Raw genomic sequence first — 23,811 nt, forward strand, 5'->3', positions numbered from 1 at the left:
TCACTTGACATTTGGCACCATATTCAATAGCCATGGGTCCAGAGGATTGATCATGCATTGGAGGAAAGTATCCCCAGATTTAGCATCATATCTCTGCCTGTCTTTAGCCCCAGCAGATGAGTCAGGGGCCCAGGAGATCCTGGAAAACTCAGTTGGGGTCAGAACCCTAGAGGCATAAGAGTGGTCCATTGCTGCAACCTTGGCCAGGTTCACTGGGGATTTCCAGTCCACACTGGTGTCCCTGGACAACGTAATCAAAGGCACAGTGACATTGGAAGGAGTCATGGTGACAACATCAGGAAGACTAGTAGCAGTGCTGTCGAGGGATGGTAGGCAGGGGCCAGGGTGCATGGGTTCATCAGGATCCAGTGGGGGCCCCAGGGGTTGAAGATCAGGGGCACAACAGCAGCCAGAAGCCTTGGCAAAATGCGGAAGGCCATTGCTCAAAGGTGCGGGTTTGTCTGTCAAAGCTTCATCGGCGAACTGGAGCTGAGGTTCGTGGCCTGGAGCTCTGCTCCCTGTCCCCACTGAGAGGCGCCTCTTAGCTGCAGACTGAACAGTCGCCTCAGTCCCCAGTTCTCGAGGACGGCGACCACGACCCCGCCTTCCAGTGGAAGGGGGAAGAATCCGGGATGACGTCTCCAGAGTTTGGAATGCAGATCCAGGCACAGCATTGGTGCCATGGCCCTTTGGCTTGTAACAGAGCCCTGGGGCCACAGTCTGTATGGGACAGCTGGTTATGTGGTTCCGGAGATGCCTCAGGCCCAGAGCAGCTCTCCTAAGTGCTATGTCCTCCCTCCAGGTGCTCACCTCTTGGCTTTCTACAACCCTGGGCTCTGTGTGATCCACAACCGTCAAGTCTTGCTTGTGTTTCCAGAGCTCATAGCTCTCTGGTTGCAGGATGCGTACGAAGGCGTCCATGGAAAAGGTCACTCTCGCCTCCCCACAGCTACACTGTGAAGCCACTTTGCCATAATCAATCCATCGTGGAGTGGCAAAGTTGATGGCCTCTGCGCAGTTGAAGCCATGGTTGAAGCCAGCATGATAGCCATAGGGAAAGGTCACCATGAACTCCCCAGCCTCCTGAGTCATGCGATTGAAGGGGATCCCATTCTTTTTGAGAACTGTAGGCGAGATGAGGGCCACCTTGTGCCGCAGGAAACCCTCACAGCCCCGGGAAATGCCTGGGAAGAGCTCCCTGGCCAGACGTTCCAGCCGCTGACCATGTTCTGGGGGCACCACGTACCAAGTTTTGGGCTCGCTGCACACAAGAAGTAGCTGACTCCCAAGTTCTTAGGTGTCCTCTAGATGCCTGAGAGTTCTGGGGAGTAATTTCTTTTCTCCCTTTGTTTTTCAAAATACTTGGGTTTATCTGTGAGGGAGTAATTCACACTTGAACTTTTGAACAAGTGAGATCTTTTACAGGCTTTCTGACTTCCCAGGAGGACTCAGGAGTCAGTATTTTTCCCAGGAGTCAGTATTTTTTTGTCCAAAGAAAATAGAATATGTCCCAGTGGGGCAGGCGCCCCAGCTGGAGTCCCAGCTCCACCTGCAGCTCTGTGAGTTTCCTCATTTGGGGGTGTCACTGTGAGGCTTCTCTTGATTCTCAGGCTTTGGTGCCCCAGTAGCTGGTAACTCCACTGTACCCGGGCGTCTCTTCTAGGAAATTAAATCAATAAACCTAAACAACAACAACAACAACACAAAATACAGAATATATGAAAATACATGTATAATCAGACAAAAGAAATACTCAGCCAGTATTAAGCTAACCTAAAGGGTATGGTGTGTTAACATCAGGATATAAGGTCAAATAATAAAACAGAAAAAGAGGAGCATCTAATCAAACTAAGAGTGAAAATGATCAAGTTTGCAAAGGAATGAATTAAGCAATCCACTCAAGAAACTGGATGCATTAACATCAAAGGAAACAATGAAAATAAAGACACAAGCAGAAACCATTGCAAAAGGAAACAGAACCTTCAATGGGAATGATGACAAAACCTAAAACTTGACTTTTCAAAAGATGGTGAGAAGTAAAAGCCATAGGCATGAATAGAAAAGGAAATACAAATGAAACACATTGAGATAACTTAGGGTGCATAGCTAAAATCTTGCTGAGATGTTTTAAAATTTTAACTGAATCTTATGAACAACTTGGGTGAGAATAATTTTCTCAGTAGGACAAATATCAAAAAGTGCTCCGACAGAGAAATAAAATGACCTACCTTCCACCAAAAACTCACAATTCCTGACGAAAATACTCCAGCATCCAGAGAGAAGGTTTCCTCTTGGTAGCTGAACTCCAAATGAAGCCCCAGGTTGCAAAGACCCTGGCTTTATACCTGGGCGGCATCCTAACCCAATCAGTGCCCAGCTAATGTAATCACCTGGCTGAGTCAAGATTAGGCATCCCACCCATCCGGGCCCCTCCCTTTTATTTTACATTTAAATCCTAGAACAATGCTAAGTGATTAAAAGTCAAGTTATGGGAACAGGCAATCTAAATAAATACTAAAAGATACCGAGGGTAGCAATTTTAATATCCAATGTATATATAAGATCCAAGAGGGACATTTTATAGTTCATGAAAAAAAATTCATAGGAAAATATTACAAGGATGAATTTATGCACCTAACCACACAACAGTGACACACTGAAGCTAAGACTGAGAGTTGTTGTAAGGTCAAAGAGTAAAATCTGCAGTCGTGATGGCAGTTTTGTGTGTGTGTGTGTGGGTGTGTGTGTTTAACATTATGCTTTCAGAAACCAATAAAGCAGAGTAGAAAATTAATAATGTTTAGTAATATGTACGAGGTTAAGAACTTTGAGGACGGAGATTGTAACAATTAAAAAGCAAATGTAAAACGCTTTTTGGGTACATAGGTAACATTTATAATAGATAAATTTACCAATAGAGGACTACAAAGTAAATATCAAATAAAAATTACATTAAAGGAATATACTGGCCAAAATGAAATGAAATTGAAAGTCAACAATACAAAATCTGAATCCAACCATATTTATTTGAATATTAATATGCACATTTCTGAAATCCTATTGATCTTCACATTGAACTCAAGCAGTGAGTAAAAACAAAACGAAACAAAAGAAAATTGTGCAGCAGAAAATGAAAGATAAAATAATGATAGAAAATAAAAGGGAAAATGTATACTAAAATAAAGATGATTAATAAAACTAAAATCTGATAGTTTTAAAGAAAAAATACATCAGTGGAAGTATTGATAAAGAACACTTTCTAGACCTGGGCAAGTAATATACAGAAAGAGCCCAAAGCATTTGTAGTCATGGAAAATAAAAACTCCGTAAATACACACGGTGAAAAATGCGGTTACTTCCAGTGGGACAGAAAGAAAACAATTCTCAATGACCAAATCTCCAAAAAATTGAGCAAGAAAATATGTACATTGAATTATAATCCAAAATATGAAATAAATATCTACAAGTTCATACTGATATAAAGATTAAATAAAGAGCTGAGAAGTGACAAACCTGTCTTTCCTAAGGATTCTAAACGAATTAAATTAATTAAAATATTGTCTATTTTGAAAATGCTATGACCCTATATAAATATAAATAGAATTGTGCTTTATGTATTTTCATGTATTTTTTTGTGTGGCATTTCCCTCATCTATGTTCTTCTGTGCAGCTGTACTTTGTCTCGTTTCCCTGCTGTCATTCATTCAATGGTGTAAATGTTTCTGTTTTTAATGGGTATTTGGTTCCTTTCTACTTCTGACCTCTTACAAAAAATGTTGCTCTGAAAATGCTTGGACATGGATAGCGCTTGGAGCTCACATGTACTCCTGTCTATGAACGGATATCTTTGTCATAGAAGGCAGTCAGGCCTCCATATCCTCTGAGTTCAGCAGCAGTGGATTCAACCAACCGAGGATCAATTGCATTCACAAACAGAAAGAAACAGTGAAAAATAACAGTACAATAAAAACAACACAAAATAGAGTAAACAACTACTTGCATGGCATGCTAACCCAAGATTGAGCTTTCTAGAATTTAGTAAGATGGTTCTTACTTTTCTAGCTGCCCTCGTCTTGTCTCCTATTTGTTTTTCTCCAGTTTAAGATATAGGCAATAAAACATATAGATCTTAGGTCTCCACTTTAGTGAGTTTTAAAAATTATATACACCTATGTAATCAACACATAAAAGATGTAGAACATTAGCACAGCCCCATAGAATTCTCTCAGGACAGGAGCTTTCCAGTCAAACCCCACTCCCCACCAGAGGCAACCACTTTCTAAGTTCTATGATGACAGAGGAGTATGAACTGATTTGGGAATGAATAGGAATGGAATCATACAATATGTATTTACTTGGATTTTGCTACTTTTCCTATACGAGATGTTTGTGAGATCACTTATCCTGTTGCATGCACCAGCAGTTCACTCCTTTTAATCGATGAATAATATTTTAATACACTATAGTTTTTCTACTCATCTTTTCAGAGATATATGGATTGTTCACAATTCTTTATTCTTAACAGTTGGGCAGATACCTGGAAGGAGAATTGCCAGAGACAGATGAGTGTGCAAGTTTATAGAAGACTGACACGGCTTTTTTTTTCTTTTTTCTTTTATTTATTTAATTTTTTTTTGAGACGGAGTCTTGCTCTGTCGCTCAGGCTGCAGTGCAGTGGGGTGATCTTGGCTCACTGCAAGCTCCACCTCCCGGGTTCATACCATTCTCCTGCCTCAGCCTCCCAAGTAGCTGGGACTACAGGCACTCGCCACCATGCCCGGCTAATTTTTTTTGTATTTTTTAGTAGAGATGGGATTTCACCATGTTAGCCAGGATGGTCTCAATCTCCTGACCTCGTGATCCGCCTGCCTTGTCCTCCCAAAGTGCTGGGATTACAGGCATGAGCCACCGCGCCCAGCCGACTGACACAGTTTTTCAAAGGGGCTGTATGATGTCATATTGCCACTGGCAATGCATGTAAGAGCCCATTGCTCTGGACGTGGGACTGTTCCTCTCAGAAACGGAGTGCATGGTTTCAGTAAATCCAGGCATAGAACAGGGACTCATTCATCACGCCAAATGTAAGATGTTTCCTTTTTGTCCTCATGACCTCTGGTGTTCAAAGGAACATATTTTCAATGGAGTCACAACAATAAGGCCATATATAGGAAGCTGAGATTCCCATGTGGCCACTTCAATCTCCTCACATCACTGAACAACCATGCAAAGAAGGAATATAATTTCAGCAGGGTGGTAACTGATCTTTATTCTCTCAAGGAAATATGCCTTTTAAACACACAAAGAAACCTAAAGTACAGTTGCAGGTCAGGTTTACTACAGAGCAGACTCTAAGACTTCAGCACCAAAGTCTTTCTTAAAGAGGATCCTTGGGATCCATACCTGAGAAAGGGAGGAATGGGAAGCAGGTGTGAGCACAGGAAAATGTTGATCTGTGGGTTAGGGCCAAAGATAGGCAGCCAATCCTGCAGGGAGCCCTGGAGCTCAAATGACTTTGCAGGGTTGTCCTGGGTTGAGCAGAGATGGCCAAGCTTTATCCTCCAGCACTGAGAAGTCATGGGATGACAGCCAAACCGGGAAGAGGCATGGCCTTGGGTGAGGTAGCTCTCTGCTGCTGAAGGCCGTCTGCCGACTGCAGTCCAGACACAATGAAGCTTTTACCTATCACATAAAAGTTTATTCCTTGATCATGCAAGATGTGCTGTGGGTCCAGCAGCTCTCTGGGGCTACTCTCTTCCTGTAAATACAGCATGCTCTCATCTTGTGATTCCATCATGTCAGTGTTAGCTTTAACCTCATTTCAGCCAGGCATCTCACTGCATCCTCCTCTGTGCCTGGAGTCTCTGAGCTTATCTCTCAGGTTGAATTTTCCAAAGAATAAACTTCCTTCTCTTGTTATATTAGGAAAGGCAAAGTTGCCTGAATGAATGGAAGAGGCAGGAAGATATGGGTTTTTCTGCTGTTTATTGAAAACTTTAGAGAAGAACCAATTTCTGATTATTCCTACTTCAAAATTTTCTACTGAAATGGTGATAGGGGAAGAAAGGAAGGGTCCTATTAAGAATAGTAGTTAACGAGAAGGTGGCTTTCTTCTCAGAATGTTTCTTTCTATATGAAAACTATCATTTTCAATTTTCAAAATATGTTCCGTCCAGTTTTGTGCACTGCTTTTCTGTTGTTGGTTTTAAAGACAGAGTCTGGTTCTGTCACCCAGGCTAGACTGCAGTGCTGCAATCATGGCTGACTGCAACTTGGACTTCCCAGGCTCAGGTGATCCTCCTCTCTCAGCCTCCTGAACAGCTGGGAATACGTGTGCCACCACACCCAGGTAATTTTTTTAAACTTTCTTCTGCAGAAACTGAGTTTCACTATGTTGATGAGGCTGGCTATGCAATTTTCAAAACTAACAATTAAACCTAAGCAACTGTCACTCTCGCTTGTATTATAAATGGTCAAACTGCTTCTCCTAGTTGTAGACTCTCCATAGAGCCACTAAACTGACTATTTAAACGTGTCAATCACATCTTGTCAATTGCTGTTTTAAGCTTCTGATGCCTTCTCAAGTTGAAGGAACACCAAATAATGCATTTAACTTGAAACATGAGGCTCTATATGTTCTGTCCCCAGACTCTCTCCCTTCCCCTCTCTGCCCAAGGCACAAATAAGCTTCTTTTGTATTCCTGGAAAAAGAAAATCACTAATTTCCATGGTAGGTCTATTGCACTTGCTGTTCCCTGCAAGTGGAAGATTCTGCTCTGGACTTTCCGTTTGGTCAACTAGGTCTGAAAAAGATCTCCTGCTCTGTGAATCCATCCGGGACCCGCAGCTCAGGCAGCCCCTGCGCATTCTTCTGTTATCTAATCCTGCTTTAGTTTCTGCACAGCACACATTGCTGATAAAAACTGTCTTGCGGCCGGGCGCGGTGGCTCAAGCCTGTAATCCCAGCACTTTGGGAGGCCGAGGTGGGCGGATCACGAGGTCAGGAGATCGAGACCATCCTGGCTAACACGGTGAAACCCCGTCTCTACTAAAAAAATACAAAAAACTAGCCGGGCGAGGTGGCGGGTGCCTGTAGTCCCAGCTACTTGGGAGGCTGAGGCAGGAGAATGGCGCAAACCCAGNTACGAGATGTTTGTGAGATCACTTATCCTGTTGCATGCACCAGCAGTTCACTCCTTTTAATCGATGAATAATATTTTAATACACTATAGTTTTCTACTCATCTTTTCAGAGATATATGGATTGTTCACAATTCTTTATTCTTAACAGTTGGGCAGATACCTGGAAGGAGAATTGCCAGAGACAGATGAGTGTGCAAGTTTATAGAAGACTGACACGGCTTTTTTTTTCTTTTTTCTTTTATTTATTTAATTTTTTTTTGAGACGGAGTCTTGCTCTGTCGCTCAGGCTGCAGTGCAGTGGGGTGATCTTGGCTCACTGCAAGTTCCACCTCCCGGGTTCATACCATTCTCCTGCCTCAGCCTCCCAAGTAGCTGGGACTACAGGCACTCGCCACCATGCCCGGCTAATTTTTTTTGTATTTTTTAGTAGAGATGGGATTTCACCATGTTAGCCAGGATGGTCTCAATCTCCTGACCTCGTGATCCGCCTGCCTTGTCCTCCCAAAGTGCTGGGATTACAGGCATGAGCCACCGCGCCCAGCCGACTGACACAGTTTTCAAAGGGGCTGTATGATGTCATATTGCCACTGGCAATGCATGTAAGAGCCCATTGCTCTGGACGTGGGACTGTTCCTCTCAGAAACGGAGTGCATGGTTTCAGTAAATCCAGGCATAGAACAGGGACTCATTCATCATGCCAAATGTAAGATGTTTCCTTTTGTCCTCATGACCTCTGGTGTTCAAAGGAACATATTTTCAATGGAGTCACAACAATAAGGCCATATATAGGAAGCTGAGATTCCCATGTGGCCACTTCAATCTCCTCACATCACTGAACAACCATGCAAAGAAGGAATATAATTTCAGCAGGGTGGTAACTGATCTTTATTCTCTCAAGGAAATATGCCTTTTAAACACACAAAGAAACCTAAAGTACAGTTGCAGGTCAGGTTTACTACAGAGCAGACTCTAAGACTTCAGCACCAAAGTCTTTCTTAAAGAGGATCCTTGGGATCCATACCTGAGAAAGGGAGGAATGGGAAGCAGGTGTGAGCACAGGAAAATGTTGATCTGTGGGTTAGGGCCAAAGATAGGCAGCCAATCCTGCAGGGAGCCCTGGAGCTCAAATGACTTTGCAGGGTTGTCCTGGGTTGAGCAGAGATGGCCAAGCTTTATCCTCCAGCACTGAGAAGTCATGGGATGACAGCCAAACCGGGAAGAGGCATGGCCTTGGGTGAGGTAGCTCTCTGCTGCTGAAGGCCGTCTGCCGACTGCAGTCCAGACACAATGAAGCTTTTACCTATCACATAAAAGTTTATTCCTTGATCATGCAAGATGTGCTGTGGGTCCAGCAGCTCTCTGGGGCTACTCTCTTCCTGTAAATACAGCATGCTCTCATCTTGTGATTCCATCATGTCAGTGTTAGCTTTAACCTCATTTCAGCCAGGCATCTCACTGCATCCTCCTCTGTGCCTGGAGTCTCTGAGCTTATCTCTCAGGTTGAATTTTCCAAAGAATAAACTTCCTTCTCTTGTTATATTAGGAAAGGCAAAGTTGCCTGAATGAATGGAAGAGGCAGGAAGATATGGGTTTTCTGCTGTTTATTGAAAACTTTAGAGAAGAACCAATTTCTGATTATTCCTACTTCAAAATTTTCTACTGAAATGGTGATAGGGGAAGAAAGGAAGGGTCCTATTAAGAATAGTACTTAGCGAGAAGGTGGCTTTCTTCTCAGAATGTTTCTTTCTATATGAAAACTATCATTTTCAGTTTTCAAAATATGTTCCGTCCAGTTTTGTGCACTGCTTTTCTGTTGTTGGTTTTAAAGACAGAGTCTGGTTCTGTCACCCAGGCTAGACTGCAGTGCTGCAATCATGGCTGACTGCAACTTGGACTTCCCAGGCTCAGGTGATCCTCCTCTCTCAGCCTCCTGAACAGCTGGGAATACGTGTGCCACCACACCCAGGTAATTTTTTTAAACTTTCTTCTGCAGAAACTGAGTTTCACTATGTTGATGAGGCTGGCTATGCAATTTTCAAAACTAACAATTAAACCTAAGCAACTGTCACTCTCGCTTGTATTATAAATGGTCAAACTGCTTCTCCTAGTTGTAGACTCTCCATAGAGCCACTAAACTGACTATTTAAACGTGTCAATCACATCTTGTCAATTGCTGTTTTAAGCTTCTGATGCCTTCTCAAGTTGAAGGAACACCAAATAATGCATTTAACTTGAAACATGAGGCTCTATATGTTCTGTCCCCAGACTCTCTCCCTTCCCCTCTCTGCCCAAGGCACAAATAAGCTTCTTTTGTATTCCTGGAAAAGAAAATCACTAATTTCCATGGTAGGTCTATTGCACTTGCTGTTCCCTGCAAGTGGAAGATTCTGCTCTGGACTTTCCGTTTGGTCAACTAGGTCTGAAAAGATCTCCTGCTCTGTGAATCCATCCGGGACCCGCAGCTCAGGCAGCCCCTGCGCATTCTTCTGTTATCTAATCCTGCTTTAGTTTCTGCACAGCACACATTGCTGATAAAACTGTCTTGCGGCCGGGCGCGGTGGCTCAAGCCTGTAATCCCAGCACTTTGGGAGGCCGAGGTGGGCGGATCACGAGGTCAGGAGATCGAGACCATCCTGGCTAACACGGTGAAACCCCGTCTCTACTAAAAAAATACAAAAAACTAGCCGGGCGAGGTGGCGGGTGCCTGTAGTCCCAGCTACTTGGGAGGCTGAGGCAGGAGAATGGCGCAAACCCGGGAGGCGGAGTTTGCAGTGAGCTGAGGTCCGGCCACTGCACTCCAGCCTGGGTGACAGAGCAAGACTCCTTCTCAAAAAAAAAAAAAAAAAAAAAAAAAAACTGTCTTGCTCACTTAGTGGGGACTTGTTTATTGGACTGAGCCAATTAATTAACAATGTCAAATAAACCACAGCTTTGAAAAGCCCGTGGAATTTGGCTGTTTTGGCTTGTGTTTCTGTCTTATATAAAACTTGCCCGATAAAGAATGTTCACCTTTCAGAAAAAAGCATCTCTACATTTTCTATTTTTAAAACCAATTTCTAGTTTTGTTGCATGGTATTGATATTTTCTTTTTCTTTTGATAAGTTATCGATGTTTTGTTTTCACTGTAACATGTTGTCCAATTTTGTGAATCATTCATTAGTACTTGAAAAAGGTGAGTATTCTCTATTACCAGGTGCATACACTGTACCTTGTTAAGCTTGTTTGTTTTCTATATCTATATATGTGTCCATTTTTTTTTCTGTCTTCAACACAATAAAGTGACTTAAATTCTCTGTTTTTTCAAACACTACTCCAACTTGTTTCTTACCAACTATGATTTTTCCTTAATCAAACTCATATGGGCTCTAGGCTGGATCTCAACCTTCTGGCCCTAAGCCTGCACCATGTCCTCATGGAGCTTGCCCTGAGGAGGAAAAGAGGAGGGAAATGAGATTTTACCAGAACTTTCTTCCCCACCTCTGTGACACAATCCTCTCTGGACCCTGCAGCCCATGCCCACCCCTCCTGTTTTCCCCCTAGAAACACAAGCCCAGCACAGAAAGCTCCCTGGATAACCCTCTCCCAAGCACTGCCTGAGCCCGGCACAGGGGCCTGGGACACCCACCTCTGGATTCTCAGGGCAAGCGCTCACCCTACGTGGATGCAGTCAGGACTTTGGCAGCCTCTGAAAGCAGAAGGCCAGGAAGAAGGAAACCCACTAGAAGCAGCGCCCACTACCCACCCACGCTCACTCTGAGAGAAGCACACAAGCTTTGCACTGCCTGTCCTGTGCCAGGTAAAGGGATCCCGCGAGCTTCAGTGCATGTACAGTGCTGGCTGTGAGCTTTGCAAGAGCTTCCTGACTCCACACAGTCACCTGGTCACCATGCCCAGCTTCCCACAGAGCCACATAGTACCCATAGTGAGTTACCACCAGCAGGGATGAGAAGATTGTAGAACACACCTTTCTCCAGGCTCTAACTGACTATTTGAAGAATGAAAATGCGGTTTCAGAGCCACGGAGACATCCATGATAAGGGGATGTTGAAAGGAACTCTAGACTCCTAAACCTGGGACCTAGGATAGAACTGAGAGATCCATGAATTCTCCCACATAGTAATAAATGTTGGTGTGCAAATATTTGGTAGAGGAGAACAAGGTATGTTGCTGTCAGAAGTTTCCCCAAATTCATGAGAAGTGACACAATTAATTTTTAATCTAACATTTTAATTTAGTTTAAATTTAATTTAATTATAATTTTTCAAACTAAGATGATATTAAAAACTAATTTACTACAGATATATATCAGATCTCCAGTCAAGTCAGATGCAAAGGCATATTAATGATGCCCAAGGAAGAATATGGAACTTCTAAAAGATGATTAAAATGGTTTTACCAGGGACTCACACAGATACTTTTATACCAGTGTTCTTAACAGCACCATGCACATAGCCAAAAGGAGGAAACAACCCAATGGTCCATCCATGGGTGATTGGAATAAGCAAAATGTGGTGTATACATATGATGCAATATTATTCAACCTTGAAAAGGAAGGAAATTCTGACACATGCTGCAACATGGGTGAACCTTGAGGACATCACGCTAAGTGAAATAACTAGAAATAAAAAGACAGATATTATATCATTGCACTTATATGAAGTAACTAAAATTTCTTCGTTTTATATTAAGATCTACCACCCCTCTTTTCTTTTGCTTGCATTTTCCTTGATCTAGTTTTGCCCATTCTTTTATTTTTCAATCATTCTGAATCACTTAGTTTTAGGTTTATCTCTTTTATAGTAGTGATTTTAAAATACGTTTTCAAGACATTCCTTTCTTTTTTTCTTTTTTCTTTTTTCTTTTCTTTTTTTTTTTTTTTTTTTTTTGAGATGGAGTCTTGCTCTGTCACCCAGGCTGGAGAGCAGTGGCCCAGTCTCTGCTCACTGCAAGCTCCGCCTCCTGGGTTCACGCCATTCTCCTGCCTCAGCCTCCAGTGTAGCTGGGACTACAGGCGCCTGCCATCGCACCCGGCTAATTTTTTGTATTTTTAGTAGAGATGGGGTTTCACCGTGTTAGTAAGGATGGTCTCGAACTCCTGACCTCGTGATCCGCCCATCTCGGCCTCCCAAAGTGCTGGGATTATAGGCATGAGCCACCACACCCAGCTGATATTCCTTTCTTTACTTGGTAGATACACACTAGGAAAAATTAATTTAATAAACAGGAGACAGCCTCTGGTAGCCTTGGGTATATATTAGTTCTTCAAGGTAAAAGAGACTGAGACAGTCCCAGGCTCTAATTGTGCTTGAGTGGAGCCTTCTTTGGCTACTCGGGTTAGGTTATGGTCGGAGGGACAGCTACATTTGGCAATATATTCAGTAGCCATGAGTTCAAAGGATTAAGATAATGTATCAGAGGCACATAGCTCCAAATTCAGAGGTGCAGCACTGTCTGGCTTTAACCCCAGGACAGGAGTCAGGGCCCAGCATATTCTGACAACATCGGTCGGGGCCAAGACCCCAGAGGTATAAGAGTGGTCCATTGCTACAACCTCAGCCAGGTTCAAGGGGCCTTGCACTCTCCAACAGCATCTCTGGAGAATCTTCTCAGCATCATTATGATGTTGGGAGGAATCAGTGGAACACAGGGTGGTTCAGTGTCATGCTGTCTGGGGATATCAGATACAGGCCAGCACACATCGAAGCATCAGATCCAAATTGTCTCCAAAGGTTGAAGATGGGGGCACTGCAGCACGTGGTAGCCTTGATGGGCTGCTGAGATGCAGGCCTGAGAGATACAGGCTTGTCTATCAAAGTTCCATCCTAAGTAGGGGCAAAGACCCCAGGATCGAGAGCTCTATGTGCTGTGCCACTTGGTGGGAGACTAGAGGATCCCCTCCTGAGCTCCTAGTTCCTGAAAAGGACCACCATGACCACCTCTGCCAGTTGACAGAGAGAGAACGAGGGCAAACAGACCCAAGATAGATGGTGGGCCACGGTGTGTTCTTGGGAGCCTCTGGGGTCAATGACCCTTGGATGGGCATCAGTTTCCTGGGCTGCCATGGGGCACCAGGGAAACTGCAACTGGTACATATGGGCTCAGTGGTAGGTCTCACCATCCAGGACCACAGGCCTAGAAGAGGCCAGGTCCAGAGGAGCTTCAGGCCAGGTGCAATGTCCTCCTGCCAGGTAATGAGCTCCTGGCTGGCCAGCACCTTGGGCTCCCTTTGATCCACAATGGCCCCATCTTGCTAGCTTTTCCACAGGTCATGATGATCAGGTTTCATGATGTGCGTGAAGGCGTCCATGGAAAAGGCCACCCTGCCTTCCCCACAGCTACACTGAGATGCCATATTGCCATAATCTACCCATCCTAGGTGGTGAAATTGATGGTCTCTGTGAGAGTTGAAGCCTGTGTGGTAGTCATAGGGAAATGTCACCATGAACTCTCCAGCCTCCTGAAGGGAACCCCATTCTGCATGAGCACTATGGGCAAGATGAGAGCCATCTTATGCCACAAGAAGGCCTCATAACCCTGAGAACTACCTGGAAAAGCTCTGAGCATTCCAGGTGTTGTAAAGGTCCATGACCTATGGAAAGGTGGTCGTCCACATGCCAAAGTACAGTTAGGGTGTGTTGACACTCTCTTCAATGACAGCCTCACATTCCTGCTCCAGAAATGCCTAAATTTTTCCTACATGTCCAGGATTACATTGTTTACTGTTTTCATCAAATAGGAGGCTGAGGTTCTTCCAGTATTTTCTTTCCAAATCTTGAAACTTCTGGTGTGGTTGAGTCCAGTATATTTCAGAATATTTGAAGACAAATGTGTGACAAACAAAATACTGAGCTTTAAGCTACCTTAGTAACTTAGTGATGACACGCAGGCTTCAACCACAACTTTAACTGTACAGAGGCCATCAGTTCTACCACCCAGCATGGACTGATTACGGCAGATTGGTATGGTGTGTTAATATCAGGATTTAAGGTCAAATCACAACATATATAAAGAGGAGTATCGAATTGAACTGAAAGAAAAAAAATCAGCAAGTTCAAAAATGATTGAATTTAGCACTCAACTCAGTAAACAGGATGAATCAAAATAAAAAAGGAAAGAAAATAAAGGTATAAGCAGAAACAATTACAAAAGAAAATATTACACCCAGTAGAGGTAATAACAAAAGTCAAAATCTGATTCTTTGAAAAGACTTCGGAAGTTAAAAATCACAGGTAGGAAGAGGAAAGAAAGAGTGTACAAAGAAACTACATTGTGATAAAATAATAAAGCACACAGCTAAACCTTATAGAATTTTTTAAATTATAATTGAATCCTATGAGAAACTTGGTAAAATAATTTTCCCAAAGGTACAAATAGCAGAAAGTAGTCCAACAGCAAAATGAAACAACCAACTTTCTATAAAATATTTCTAGTTTTATTTTGAGAAAAGGTAACACCAAGAAAACATTTTAATTCAATAATAGAAACATGGTAATAGTAAGAAATATTCATAATCAAAAACATACACCATGTTATAAGTACCTACAAAGTTACAAGCCATTTCTTCCATAACATTCCCCATATTTTAAGTTCATGTGTGTTGATACGATCAGATTTGCCATTTAACAGAATAGAGAGGGGGAAGAGGTGTGATTATCATCAGCTAGATGTGCTCACTGCATGCTCTATTATTTCTCTTCCAGGCCTGGGTGACTGGAAGGGCAGTTGACAGGCATTTTAATAAACTGAACAGTCATTTGTTCTTCAGGACAGGGCTTCTTTTTTTCAGGAGGAAACAGAAGAAAACAGGAAGCAGCTCAGCACTCTGCACTGCAGCAGGCCACCTTCCACCTTAACAGCTAACCAGCATCACTCAACTGCTAGGCAGCCAGGCCTGGTACACAAAAACACAGAAGAGATTAGAATTGTGTTTGCTCAAAACCCAGTCTTTTCACCTGAAAAATCTTTATACAAATTTGGGTCATATTACCAGTTAGATTTAAAGGTAATAACATTACACATACACATTTATACTGCCTTTTGTAAGCTTTTAACTTTAAGGAATGAAGGCAGTTTTGAGGCAATGTCGTGACAGCGTTGGGCTGTGTGTAATGGCTGTACACATTTCTTAAGAGACAGGGGGCCACAAATTAGGTTACCAACCTGTTCATTTCAAACCAAAAATATCAGCACTATAGAATCAAATATACGCTGGGCGAAGGGGCTCACACCTGTAATCGCAGAACTTTAGGAGGCCAAGGTGAGCAGATCACTTGAGCCCAGGAGTTCGAGGGCAGGCTGGCCAACATGGCGAAACCCCGTCTCCACTAAAAATACAAAAATTAGCCCTCTGTGGTGGCTGGCGCCTATAATCCCAGCTACTGCAGAGGCTGAGGCCTGAGAATGGCTTGAACCCAGGAGGTGGAAGATGCAGATGGCGCCACTGCACTTCAGCGTGGGCAGCAGAGCTAGACTCCATCTCAAAAATAAAAATAAAAAAAAAAAAACAAAAAAAGACAAATATAAAATTTCCCCTCAAATATCCAAATCCAATCTAAAGTAGTTCACCTCACTAAATTACAAGAAAATTTGAATAACAACACAATGGCACATGAAATGAATCTTGTCATCTGATGCAACGCTTCAAACTGGTAAAAAGGTAGACAAATGTCACACAACCCTTTCATTAGGCAGTCGCTTCTTCCAGGGACTCTGCTGCCATGGACTGAGTATGGAGTCCTTTTCCCCAAGTCGTCCATCACCCGTTAGCTGATGATCATTTTCCTAGGAGGACACTTGTCCTTTTTCCCCTTCAGGAGACCTGGGAGGACTCTTGGATCACGACCTGGACTTGGATTCCCTCTTGGATATGGAGGGAGTACTCCCGGACGTAGATCTAGACCTGGACCTTGAGCAAGATCTGGAGATGGAGAAGGACTTGGATCTTCGCGCAGAGCTGGATTTGGAGGTTGATGGAGAGCGAGAGCGAGACCCAGACTTCGAGTGAGAGCGGTTGTAGAGAGACCTGTTGCGGGAAGACCGGATGTAGGGAGACCTCCTGTAGCGAGATTCCCTGTAGGGAGATCGGCTGTAGTGATGCCGGCTGTAAGACTGACTGTAGCGAGATCCTCTGCAATGAGATCGTCTGTAGGGAGATCGGCTGTAGCGAGATCTCCTGAAGGTAGATCGGCTATAGGGAGACCGGCTATAGCGAGACCCCCCATAGTGAGATCTGCTGCGCGACCTAGAGCAGCTGGGACCCCGGGATCTGCTGCGGTGTCGCCGCCTGGGGCTGCGGCTCCCGGCTCCGCCGTCCATAGCGGCCGCCTCCGGACCTGCCGCGCGGCCTCTTTCCTCGGCGGCTGCAAGGGGCAGGTCCGCGGCTCATAGCGCGCCATCTGCACCCGCAGCTCGCGTCCATCCTAGCTCCCGCCCCGTCATGGCGGTCCTCGGCGTCTTCCGCGTCGCGCCGGTCATGAAAAGCGGACGAAGGCAAAAGCCCCGGGCCCTTGTGGGTGCTCCCGCGGGAATTGTACACGTCGCCCAACCGCCCGCCCGTACTTCCCGAAACACTCGCTTCAGGCTGTCGGGATGGTCCGGTAGGTTCAGGTTTGTCCACCTTGAGGTGATCAATGCCGTCCACGCGGCGGGGGACGGCCGCAGCTCATGGCTCCCAGAGAGGCCGGGGCCCGGAAAACTGGCGCTGCTAAAAAATGGGCGCTGACGGTGTGACCTGTGGTTCCTTTCTCGCGGGCTGCCGCCCCCCAGCGTGGGGACGCCGGGAAAGGCCGGGCGGAGAGGCGGGCGGCCGAGCTCCGCAGGGAGCGCCCTGGAGCAGCAACTCCCAAATTCCCAATTTCAGGCCAAATACTCCAGGACCCAGAGGAAGGTTTCCTCTTGGTAGCTGAACTCCAAATGAAGCCAGGTCCCAAAGATCCTGGCTTTATCCCTGGGCAACATCCTAACCTAATCAGCGCCCAGCTAATGTAATCACTGGGCTGGGCTTAGATTAGACGTCCCACTCTCCCATAACCTTCCCTTTTATTCTACATTTTAATCAATCTTAGAACAATGCTAAGTGATTAAAAGTCAATTTATGGGAACAGGCAATCCAGACAAATATTAAACAAAAGAAATCTAGGAGAGCAATATTAATATCCAGTGTATTGATAGGATCATGGTTAATGAAATTTCATAGGAAAATATTTCAGTATTGCAGTAATGAACTTTATGCACCTAACCACATGGCACTGACACGTAGAGAGCCAAGACTCAGACTTAGATGGTAAAACTGAAAAGCCTGCAATCATGATAGGAGATCATGATTTGGTTTTTTTTTTTTTTTTTTATGTAACAGCATTTTGACCGAAACCAATAGTGCAGAGAACAAAGTTAGGAATGCTGTATAATTTGGCTGGGCGCGGTGGCTTACGCCTGTAATCCCAGCACTTTGGGAGGCCAAGGTGGGTGGATCACCTGGGGTCGGGAGTTCAAGACCAGCCTGGCCAATATGGTGAAACCCCGTCTGTACTAAAAATATAAAAAATTAGCCGGGCATGGTTGAGGACGCCTGTAATCCCAGCTACTGCGGAGGCTGAAACAGGAGAATTGCTTGAACCCTGAGGGTGGAGGTTGCAGTGAGTAGACATGGCGCCACTGCACTCCAGCCTCGTGGACAGCGAGACTCCGTCAAAAAAAGAAAAAAAAAAAAGCTATAGAATTTGCAAAACCAACTTAACAACTGTGATCATTATAACATGCAACTACCAAAATCAAATGGAAAATGTTTTTCAGTAGGTAGAACACATTTACAAAAATTTCCCAGTGCAGCTACAAATAAATATCAATTACAATTCCATAAGTTAATAAATTGAGCATAAGCTTGACTTCGTTGAAATAAAATTAAAAGTCAACAATTTAAAAACTGAATCTGACTATATTTGAGAATTAATATCCATATTTTCTAAAAATCTATAAATATTATGTTGAAATTCAGCAATTAGTAAATAAAAACAAACAGAACATAAAATATTAAAACAATGATAGAATTATAAATAAACAGAAGGCAATCTAGACTAAAGATGATTAATAAAACTGCAACCCACTAATGTTAAAGAAAAAATAAAGATGTGGCAATACTTATGAAGAAACAAAGTTTCTAGACCTGTGCAGGAAATATAGAAAGAGCCTATAGCATCTTGGAGTGTTGGAAAATAAGAATGTGGTAAACACAAAACAAACAAAAGTATTGATGAGGTTATGTTAGAACATTTATGGGGTTATATTAGAAGAGCACAAGAACCAATGAAAACAGCTCCCAACGGCCAAATTTTAAACAAGTTGAGCAACGGAATAAAGTATTATTGAATTATAATCCAAAGAATAAAATAAATACCTGTGAGTTCATGCTGTTATAAATAAATGAGTAAATTTAACAAATTGGAGAGAAGAGACAAAACCCTTCTGCAGAAGAATTCTAAATAAATTTACTAAAATGTTGCTCATTTTGAAAATGTTATATAACCTTATGTAAATAGAATTATGCTTTATGCAGTTTAATGGGTTTTTTTGTTTATTTCCCTCATCTGTGTTGTTCCTTGTAGCTGTACTTGGTCCTGTTGCCTGCTGTAAGGTGTCCAATAGTATAAATGTTTCTGCTGTTGATGGGCATTTGGATTGTTTCCACTTTGGCCTCTTACAGTGTTGCTCAGAACACACTTGGCCATGTATACTGGAGCTCATGTTTCCTCTTATGTGTGAATGGATCCCTCATCATAGAATACAGGCAGCCTTCTGTAACCTCTGGGTTCAGCATCAGTGAATTCAACCAACTGTAGGTCAAAAATACTAAAAAAAAAAAAAAAATGAGTTTGTAAGTAATTCCTCTTCCTCTGCTTTTCAGAATAGCTTGACTAGGACTGGTATGAGTTATTTAAATGTTTGGTGGAATTCAGCAGTGAAGCCATCGGATCCTCAGCTTTAATTTACTGGGAGACTTTTGATTACAGCTTGGATCTCATTATTTGTTATTGGCCTATTCAGGTTTTGGATTTCTTCCTCCTTCTATCTCGGTAGGTTGTATGTGTCTAGCAACTTGTGCATTTCTTCTAGGTTTTTCAACTTATTGCTATATAGTTGCTCATAGTAGCCACTAATGATACTTTGAATTTCTGCAGTATCTATTGCAATGCCTCCTTTTTCATTTCTGATTTTATTGATTTAGATCTTCTGTCTCTTTTTCTTAATCGGCTAAAGGTTTGTCAATTTGGTTTAACTTTTCAAAACAACAACTCTTTGTTTCAGTGATCTTTTGCATTGTTTTCCTCATTTTGATTTCATTAATTTCTGCTGTGATTTTTATTATTTCTTTTCTTCTACTAATTTTAGATTATTTTTGTTCTTACCTTTCTGCTCCTTTAAGAGGCATCATTAGGTGGTTTATCTGAAGTTTTTCCTCTTTTTTGATGTAGAGACTTATAGCTATAAACTTCCATGTTAGTACTGCTTTTTACTGTATCCTATAGGTTTTAATATATTGCGTTTCCATTATGATTTGTTTCAGGAAATTCTTCAATTTCCTTCTTAATTTCTTCATTGACCTACTGGAGATTCAGGTGCATATTGGTTAATTTCTATGTGTTTGCATAATTTCCAAAATTCCTCTTGTTTTGATTTCTAGTTTTGTTCCACTGTGTCCAGAGAAGATGCTTGGAATTATTTGAATTTTTGAACTTTTAAAGATGTATTTTGTTACCTACCATATGGTCTATTCTTGAGAATGATCCATGTGCTGAGGAAAAGAATGTGTATTTTACAACTTTTTACAACTGGTGGATGAAGTGTCCTGTCAATATCTATTAGATCCATTTGATATAAAGCAGACTAAATCTGATTCAGAGCTTTCTATTATACTATCTTGCTCTGCCAATTCCTCCAGTTTAAACAATTATATACACCCATGTAATCATCACTCTAAATGAGACGCAGAACATTCCCATAGCCCCACAACATTTTCACATGCCTAGAACTTCCCAGTTAATTCCCACTCTCACCAGAGACAACCATGATCTAAGTTCTATGAGCACAACTTATTTTGGCCATTTTTTTGAATGAATATAAAATGAATCATTGCTTTTTGTAACTATTTAATATGCTACAGCTTTTCCACTCATAATCCACGTGTTCAGACACGTGGATTATTCACAGTTCCTGATTTTTAATGATTGGGTAAATACCTAGGAAGAGAATGGCTATGGATAGATGAGTGGTCAAGTTTACAGAACACTGACAAATAGTTTTTCAATGGGGCTGTACAATGTTACATTCCCACAAGCAATGTATGTGAGAGTCAGTTGCTCCAAACATGATACTGTTTTGCTCAGAGCAGAGTAGATGGTTACAGTTAATCCAGGAGTAAAACTGGTATTGATCCATCATGCCAATGGCAAGATGTTTCTTCTTGCCCTTGTGACTTCTGGTGTTCAAAGGGACATGTTTGCACCGGGGGTCACAACAATAATTCCGTAAATTAAAAGCTGAAATTCTTATGTGGCCATTTCTAGCTCCTCACATCACTAAATAACCATGCAAAGAACTATGATTTCAGTAGGGGCGATCACTCTTTATTCTCTCAAGAAAATTAGGCTTTTGAAACACAATGAAACCTGAAGTAAAGTTGTAGGTCAGGTCTGTTATGGAACAGACTTTGGCACCGAGATCTTTCTTAACAAGTGTGCTGGGGATTCATATCTGAGAAAAGGAGAGGAAGGAAGCATGTTTGAGCACAGGGAAAATTGGAGCTGAAGATTAGGGCCAAAGATAGTCTTGGCAAATCTGGAGCACAAATGGCCCTTCAGCGATGTGCTAAGTTGAGCAAAGATGGCCAAGCTTTATGCTCCAGCACTGAGCAGTCATGAAATGTGGGCCAAACTGGGAAGAGGCATGCTTTGGGTGAGGCAGCTCTCTGCAACTGAAGGCTCTCTGCTTACTGCACTCCAGCGTCAATGAGGCTTTTATCTATCACATAAAATTTCATTCCTTGGTCATGCAGGATGTACTGAGGGATCAGCAGTTCTCTGGGCTACTCCCTTCCAGTGAATGCAGTGTGCTTTCGTCTTTGGTTCTGCCGTGTCACTATTAGCTTAAACCTTTTCAGCCAGGCATCTCAGTCCATCCTTCTGTATGCCTGGAGACCCTATGTTGTCCCTCAGCTTGAATTTTCCAAAGAGTAAACTTCTTGTTATGTTAAGAAAGACAAAGTTGCCTGAATGAATACGAGAGACAGGATAGTAAGAGTTTTTCTGCTCTTTATTGAGAACTTTAGACAAGCACCAAGTTTTGATTACTCATGCTTCAAAATGTACAGCCTTCTTGAAATTCTGGATGGGAGTGGGGAAGTTGAGGAGGGGTGCTACTAAGGTGGGGAGTGGTTTGCTTCTCTGAATGTTTCCTTCTTCATCAAAACTGTCATTTTCAATGTTAAAATATATTCTGGATTTTCCATTTCTGTGCATTTGCAATACTAACAATTAAGTGTAAGCAACTGTCACTCTCACTTATATTATAAATAGTCTAATTGCTTCTCCTACTCACACATTCTCCACAGAACAACTAAGCTGATTACTTAAATGTGTCGTTCACATCTTTTCCACTGCTGTTTTAATGCCTTCTCATTTCAAGGCATTAAATGAGAAGGCATTAATGTGGTGAAGGAACACCACATAATGCACCTGACATGAGACACAAGGCCCTCCATGCTCTGCCCCCTGCCTCTCTCCCTTCCTCTCTATGTCCCAGACACAAATAAGCTTCTTTTGTGTTCCTGGAAACACAAACTCACAAGTTCTATGTTAGGTCTGTTGTACTTGCTGGTCCCTGCAAGCAGGGAATTCTTCTCCAGACCTCCCCATTTTATAATTGGGTCCCCAAAGTCTCCTGCTCAGTGAATCCTTCTGAGACCGGCCACTCAACCAGCCCCAGCTCATTCTGCTCTGTTGTCCAATCCTTCTTTAGTTTCTATACAGCACACATTCCTGACTGAAACCTTGTTCACTTATTTAGGGACAATATTGGGTTGAGTGAATTACCAGTGTGAAATATACAAATAGCTTTGAAAAGGCAGTGAAGCCCAGGAGAGAAGATAGTCAGATGGCCCCTTAAGCCTAGGGCTGCTCATCTTTCCCAGCAATTTGGGTCCTGCTATTTAGCTGAGAACCAGCCTGGGCCTAAGGCCAGCCTCAAAGCATGACTGCAACCCAGTGCTCCCACCTGGCCAGACAGCCAGAACCCCACAACCATGCGCTGAGCTCAGCATCACCACACAGTGTAACCAGCCCATAAAATACATTTTGCCTTAAAAGTTTTCAACTAATTATGAAGAAAAATGCATGGAGAATAACCTCCTTTGCAAGTTGTTTGAAACTACAATATTAGAAGAAAGTCAGATCTTACATTTTGGTGACTTTTAATTCATTTGTGAACAAGTACTGGTGACATCACATTTTGAATACCTCAATGACTCAGAAACATACTTTCTTTCTAACTCTATTGACCTAATTGGTCATAAGAGGTCCCATTTTGCTAGAAAGGGAGAGTTGGGGTGGGATAGGTAAGGGAAGAAGATTGAAGGGGAACCACATTGTGAACTCTTCAGAAGTGCAGCAGCCTCCATAGTTGTTCCAGCAATTGGGACGCTGGGATAGATGAGTTCCCAGTAAACCCAGGAAGACCTTGTTCTCAGAGACACTCATGTCCAATGGATGAAATCTCAGCTGGTGACACAGAAGTAGAAGTGTCAAGACATTAAAAGGTCTTGCAGGATAAAGAATATACTTAATATACTCAGCAGCACCCAGGTGCCTCACCAGAGGGGCTATCTCAGCACTGAGAGGCTCTATAATGGTAGTGGTCTGAAAATTTGCCCAAAATTCTGAGATGCAAATGTGAGCAATATCAAGAAGCCCTCACATAGCAGAGCAGTGAAGTATAAAGACTGACCATGGGCTCAGAGGCAGGGGCCCAGCAGCACCCAGAATCTTTGGCAGGATGCTGGATCCTGGGCTTAGTGGTACAGGCCTATTCATCAATGCTCCATCTGTGGGCAAGGACTTAGACTCAGGGCCTGAGGCTGAGGGCCTAAAGCTGTGTGCCCTGTGACCATCAAGAGGCACCTCCTGGCTGGAGCCTGGAGTATTGGCTCCTGTGTCCCCAGTTACAGAGGGCAAGGACTATGGCCACATCTGTCAGTTGAGGGGTTCAGACCAGGGTTGGCAGAGCTGGGGTGGGCAGTGGGTCCAGGCTAAGTTCGTGGGCTGGGAAGCATCATTGCAGGATGGAAAGGCCATGGGAACACCAGGCAAAAGGGTAAGGCAATGGGAACCACAGCCCAAGGCCATAGGTTGAGTGGGTCATGACCCTGTTGACATGGGTGGTGACTGGGGCCAGGCTAGTCCTCTCCAGCACTTGGATCTTTCACCAGGTGGGCATCTCCAGGCTGGCGTGTGCCCTGGACTCCATGGGGTCTGCAACTGCCCCAAATGACTGTGTTTCCACAGGTCATAGCACTTGGGTTACAGGATGCCCACAGTGGCTTTCCCATCACTGCACTGAGACTCCACTTTGCTTGAATTGATCTATTCCATGGTGGCAAAATTCATGGCCTCCTGGAAGTTAAAGC

The 23,811-nt window shown here is 43.2% G+C and overlaps 2 pseudogenes; both read right to left on the reverse strand.

Annotated features, from left to right (window-relative positions):
• LOC108535725 (lysine-specific demethylase 4E-like) lies at nucleotides 1–15,895 on the reverse strand (annotated as a pseudogene).
• LOC108535726 (serine/arginine-rich splicing factor 8-like) overlaps nucleotides 14,550–23,811 on the reverse strand; it is a 12,103-nt pseudogene continuing 2,841 nt past the window's right edge.

Source organism: Rhinopithecus bieti, unplaced genomic scaffold, assembly GCF_001698545.2.
Source record: "Rhinopithecus bieti isolate Rb0 unplaced genomic scaffold, ASM169854v2 scaffold_12653, whole genome shotgun sequence".
Lineage (NCBI taxonomy): Eukaryota > Metazoa > Chordata > Mammalia > Primates > Cercopithecidae > Rhinopithecus > Rhinopithecus bieti.